At 46.7% G+C, this 6000-nt stretch overlaps 1 protein-coding gene and 1 long non-coding RNA gene across 12 annotated transcripts in view; one reads left to right on the top strand and one right to left on the bottom strand.

Annotated features, from left to right (window-relative positions):
• Positions 1–440: 440 nt before the first annotated feature.
• LOC109024710 (uncharacterized) lies at positions 441–3834 on the bottom strand. The gene is made up of 3 exons (XR_002004204.4): positions 3574–3834; positions 2318–2476; positions 441–600 (listed from the first exon to the last, which is right to left on the bottom strand). It is a non-coding gene; the product is annotated as an uncharacterized lncRNA (long non-coding RNA).
• Positions 3835–3863: 29 nt separating this feature from the next.
• Positions 3864–6000, top strand: part of FGGY (FGGY carbohydrate kinase domain containing) — a 460818-nt gene continuing 458681 nt past the window's right edge. For 3 of the 11 annotated variants that reach the window (XR_008671153.2, XR_008671130.2, XR_008671150.2), the window contains exon 1: positions 4046–4228. The gene's annotated coding sequence lies outside the window, so the exon portion shown is untranslated. Of the gene's footprint in view, positions 4000–4044; positions 4229–6000 lie in introns of those variants that run through there. The other 8 variants (XR_008671144.2, XM_055360768.2, XM_063698225.1 and 5 more) reach the window with 6 other exon arrangements.

Here is a 6000-nt window from a genome sequence, read left to right as displayed (position 1 = left end):
ACTTCACTGGTGTGACCTCCAGTGTGCTTAGTGGATAATGACACTGCATAATCCCCATGCTGCCCCACAATGACCCTGAGTGATGTCTAGACTTTCCAGTAATCAAGTCTTATAATTCAATGCAATGCAATAACCTTTTATGTATTGTTGGGGAGGAGAATAGGGAATATATAGATGCACTGATAATTACTAGGCATTTGATATATGGCCTGTGATAGAGATAAGGGCAGGAAACTAAAGGGTACAGAGGAAGCTATGTGGCCCAGCCTGATGTGAAACAATGGATGTATGGTTGGATAACATTTATATATTTTCAAAGTGTGATTATATATTTCATCCCTTCTTAGTCTCCCTGTAGTCACGGGGAAGTATAGATAGCATTTGCATTATTTGTTCTTATTATATATAGAGAGAAATTGAGGCAAATGAGGGTGGTCCGGGACATAGATCTGGTTTCAGTGGCTGTCTTAGTCTGTTCTGTGCTGCTATAACAGAATGCCAGAGGCTGGGTAACTTATAAAGAAAAAAAATTTATTTCTCACAGTTCTAAAGGCAGGAAGTCCAATATCAAGTTGCTGGCATCTGGGGAGTGTCTTCTTCCTGTGTCATCCCATGGCAGAAGGTGAGAGGGTGAGAAAGAGGGGTTGGGAAATCAAACTTGCCCTTTTATAATGAACTAATTCCTGTGACAATGGTATTAATCCATTCATGAGGGTGAAGCCTGCATGGCCTAACCACCTCTCATTACGCCTCACCTCCCAACACTGTTGCATTGGGGATTAAGTTTCCAATACCTACTTTCTTGGGGACACATTCAAATCACAGCAATGGCAGATATGAACTCATGGCCGTCAGTTTAGGGATCTTCTGAACCACACTGTCATTAGCCCTTACGTTGGACAGCAGTATGAGCATGCTTGCAATTTCACAATGTCACAGAAGGTGGGGGACCTTCTATAATATGTCCTCTATGCACTTTTGTGATGGAACATCAGAATACAATAAATTAGTGATACAGAAGTGCTGGGAAGTGAAGGGTGTGTCCCTTTAAATGATAGGGAAGGGGGCAGGGACATGCGTATGTGTGCCCAAGGACCTAGGTGAGGACAGACATAATTTTGTTTTCCTGCCCAAATATTGCATTTCCCAAGACAACCCTGGCCTGCCACACCCCCATCCTGTGCTATAAAAACCATGAGACCCTAGCAGGTAGACAAACAGGCAGCTGGATGTCGAGAGGAGCACATCAGCGGAGGAACACGCGGGCAGCTGGACGTTGAGAGAACACACTTACGCCAGCAGGCCACCAACTGGCAGAATGACATGGAGTTTGGCTCGGGCAGTGGGAGGAGAGCCTGGGCCACCAAGCGGCCCGACACCAGGGGAAAACCATCTCCCTTTTGGCTCCTCCACCTGCTGAGAGCTACTTTCACTCCATAAAACCTTGCAATCATTCTCCAAGCCCACGTGTGATCCAATTCTTCTGGTACACCAAGGCAAGAACCCCGAGATACAGAAAGCCCTCTGTCCTTGCAATAAGGCAGGGGTTTAATTGAGCTGGCTAACACAAGCCACCCACGGACGGCTAAACTAAAAGAGCACCCTGCTACATGTGCCCACTGGGGCTTTGGCTGTAAACAGTCACCCCTAGACACTGCTGTGGGGTCAGAGCTCCACAGCCTGCCTGTCTGTATGCTTCCCTAGAGGTTTGTGCAGTGGGGACTGAAGAAGTGAGTCACACCCACATCGCAAGCCCTGTGAAGGGGACAAGGGAACTTTTCCCGTTTCATTAGGAGTTGGCAAACTAAGGCTCATGGGCCACATTGTCCATTGCCTGCTTGTGTAAGTAAAGTTTTACTGAAACATAGTCATACCTACTCATTTACTATTGTCTATGGCTGCTTTTACATTACAAAGTTGAGTAGTTGCAACAGAGACTGTATTGCTCACAAAGTCTAAAATATTTACTATCGGTCCTTTACAGAAAAAGTGTGTCACTCCCTGGAATAAATGAATCAAATGGAAGTAAATGGAAAAAAAAAGGATTCATTCATTCGTAATAGGCAGCGTATCATAACTGAAAAAGATAGTGAAAATTGGTTTCAGACAAACCCAGGTAAGAATCTCACCTTCGCCACTTGGCTGGAAAACTCTGAACAAATTATTTTTACTCTTTAGGCCTGTTTCTGCATCTATCACCTTATAAGGTTGCTGTCTGAGAATTCTACTATACAATGTAATGTATCTGTTAGAGTTTAATATATCTGTTATTAGGTTTGACCTCATACAATAGAAACACAAAATAAAAGTGTCTTACACAGGACAGCAGTTTTTTTCTTTCATGTGGAGGTCTGGAGGGCAGTGGGTATTGATTGGTTCAGTGCCTCCTGCATTAGGAATCCACGCTTCTTTCACTTTGTTGCTTTGCTGTGTGTGGGTTTCATTCCTGAGGTCCTTTCATGGTTCAACATGGCTGCTGGAGCAAATAAAAAATCAAATACACAAAAGCCCAGAGAAAGAGCCATCCACAGAGGCCAGGCAACAAATCCACTTATTCAAGTCTAGCCAAGATGAGACCCCCTTGCCACAGTGCATGAAACCAGCATATTCCACTTATTCCATTCTTGGGGTACGTTGAAACAGATCTGGAAGCAATGTCTTCTGTGTATTAAGCATCTAACACTTTACAAAGCATTTTCATATGTCTTACCACATTTGTTCTTCATAATGTTCTGAAAAGGTAAGATGAATACATCTTATTATTCCTATTGAACACTTGATTCACACAGCTGCTAAGTAACAGATTCCAACGAGTCTATAGCTAGGTCTTTGGGTATGTTGCTGGTAATGAAAAGGTGAACAATCATGGTGCAGAAGAAAGAAAATGAGCCAAACCAGGATCCCTGGTAGAGTTGTAGTGCAAAGACTGGGACTAATTGTGTGGCCTCAGCCTCACTGGGCTGTTCTCCTCACCTGTAAGACCAAGATAAGAGCACTTATTTACTTCGGGGTTGATGTGAAGATAGCAGACAATCTTAGTGCACCTGCCACTTAAGATCAGTTCAGTGAAATTATTACCTTTCACAGGTGTGTCTTTGGAAAATCACTTCCCTTTCCTGGATCTCAGTTTTCTTTTCTAGGAAAACAACATGTTTGGACTCAGCGACTGCTAAACTGTCTCCCAAACCTCGAACTCCCTCAGCCTGGGATCCTGCCTTTTATGAAAATAGTTCGGATTGGAGCTCAGGTTGGAATTCTCGCTTTAGTTGCTTGCTAGCTGTGTGTCCCAGTAAAAGCTAAAAATTTCGGATTCCCCACATCTGTAGAATAGGGATACATAACATGCAGCTTATTAAAAAGGGAAGGCATGTGAGAATTAAATGAGGTCCGTGTCCAGTACCCACTAAATTGTAAAAACTTCTCAAAGGCAGGGACCCATCTGTTTTGTAGATTTACAGAATGTCATACATTGAAGTACGGGGGTTCGCCACGGGATTAGAAAATTTCTGTAGAGTAAGGAACCATACACAAGGTAAGCAAGAATTGTAACCATGCAATATTCTTATTTCTTACAGTCGCCTACAACAGTCCTGGTGTTTAGTAAACGGTCTGACACACACACCCATCGGGGCTGCGAAGAGTCCGCCTGCGTAAGCTCCGCAAGGTGAGTCCCCAGAGCCGGGAACTCGCAGCCTGAGCAGACGCAGCGTAGCCGATCTTGGGTCCGCGCTCCTCCCGCCTTGCCCAGCCCTGCCCGCGGTTGGCTAGGCCCCAAGGAACGCTGCAGCCGCGGGGTGGGCAGGCGACGGCCAATCCCACGCCCGGTTCAAAGGGCCAATCAGGCCGCGCTTTACAGGGGCCGCGCCGGCGGGGGCGGGATCGCGCGCGAGGCGGGGCTGTAGACGCCCCGGGACCGCCCCGCTCAGGCGCCGTGGGGTTCGGCGCGGCTACGTGCAGAATCTGTCTAGCTAAAATGTAATTTCAGATTGGACAAGTACTGTAAGTGACCCTCCTCTCAGTCTCACGTGGGCGCTGGGGGCTTTGCTGGTGCGCAGGCTCTTAGCGCGCACGCCCAGAAAGAGGCTTCTCCAACCCGGCCCGGCCCTTCCTTCCCCTTTCCCGCAGTCGTTGCCTCCTCCTCCCCTTCCTCCTCCTCTGGCCGCTTAGTCTCACACCCGCCGGGCCGTTGTTCCCGAGACGTTGTTGAGTCCCCTGTGTCCTCTTCTGGGTGAGGCGTCCGGCCACTTAAGGGAAGGGAAGGGAAGGGTCGGCCTTGACTGCATCCCCAAGGCTGCCTATTAGGTGTCTGGAACCCGTGCTGCTTCCTCTCCGATCAGTGCCCACTTATCTGTATTCAGTACTCTTTCTCTCCTCCCCTTACCCTTGTAGGACCTTTTCCTGGCATTTGAGGAGCCTTTAATTCACGTCTGGCTACCGAAGGCATTTTTAGGCTAGTGTTGCTTGTAGCTTTAAACGCTTCCAGCACTTGTGATAATGTTTGAGGCACAGCTGAGTTTAGGTGAGATAATGCTGTTTGGTTAGTTATCCTGAGTAGAAAGGCCTAGGGGTATCTTTTCATTTTTAGCCGTTTCCTTTTTATTTAAAGATTGACAAGGGGCCGGGCGCGGTGGCTCACGCCTGTAATCCCAGCACTTTGGGAGGCCAAGGCGGGTGGATCACGAGGTCAGGAGATCGAGACCATCCAGGCTAACACGGTGAAACCCCCGTCTCTACTAAAAATACAAAAAATTAGCCGGGCGTGGTGGCGGGCGCCTGCAGTCCCAGCTTCTCGGGAGGCTGAGGCAGGAGAATAGCGTGAACCCAGGAGGCGGAGCTTGCAGTGAGCTGAGATCACGCCACTGCACTCCAGCCTGGGGGACAGAGCGTCTCAGAAAAAAAAAAAAAAAAAAAATTGACAAGGTGCAAAATGGTGAATTTCCCTCATCATGGGCTGTTTTCCACTAAAGCACTTCTGTGTCTTAACACAAATTTCTTCCCTGAAGAGTCAGTCATGACATGACTAAAGTCTGAAAAGCAGTTAATCCTTAGGTTAAATTTTAAAGTATGAGACCAGGAGGGGTGAGGTGCTTATTCTTTTGACTTGTAAATCAGAATGAAAGAAGGGAAAGTCTTTTATTTTGTGGCTGTTATTTAAATGGTAGAGTTTTGCTTTGTATAGTTTTTGCTTGCTTTTCCTCTTTTTTTTCTATGATCCACCACGTGTCCTGATTTTTTTCCTTTTTAACTTGCTTGCTGGATTTTCCAGCCAGATGACTGCCGCTTGGTCTTCTGGGAGTCTCCTGTTAATGGGGCCCTCATGCTTGGCTCTTGACCTGATGGCCACTGGCCTGGCTCTTGGAGGACCTCCTAGTGGGAGGCCCAGAGCACTGTTATTAAGGATGATTGGGGGAACAGATTAGAGGGGGTCAGCTGGGCCTGGAGATCAATTTTGAGGGGGAGGGAGGTTGGGAGCCTGCCTGGCTGGATTTGGAAGTCAAAACATGTGTGCTGGGAGAAGGGCATAACCCCAGAGGGTGGAGAGCCATGTCTTTCTGGATAAAATTGATAAGTTTACTGGGAGGAAGCTGGGCCTTCCAGGCTGTGTTAGTTTTTGTTGTGGGCCTTGGCTTTTCCTGGAATTTGGTTCCCTTTTCCTAACCTTTCACTTATTAGTTTAAATAGTTCCCTTTACCTAACCTTTCACTTATTGATTTAAATAGTTTAAATCACAGTCAATTACCAGCTGGTTTTTAAAACAATTTGAGGTAATGAATCTTGCCCTTAATCTCCTACCCAGAGTGGAACCCCCTACCTCCACCCCCAGGGGGATTTGAAATGATTATTTTACCAGAACGTGCTGCAGAGATCACTTACCTTCTCACTCGCCCACCTTTTTATAATGGAGGGACATAGAATCAACCCAGGTGGTGTCAGAGATCATCCAAATCAGTTCTTCATGTATTCATTTGTTCACTCATCTTGTCCACATACTTTGGGCCC

Source organism: Gorilla gorilla, chromosome 1 (assembly GCF_029281585.2).
Source record: "Gorilla gorilla gorilla isolate KB3781 chromosome 1, NHGRI_mGorGor1-v2.1_pri, whole genome shotgun sequence".
NCBI classification, from domain to species: domain Eukaryota; kingdom Metazoa; phylum Chordata; class Mammalia; order Primates; family Hominidae; genus Gorilla; species Gorilla gorilla.
The sequence above is the reverse complement of the archived record's forward strand: the minus strand, read 5'-3'. Positions and strand labels throughout refer to the sequence as shown.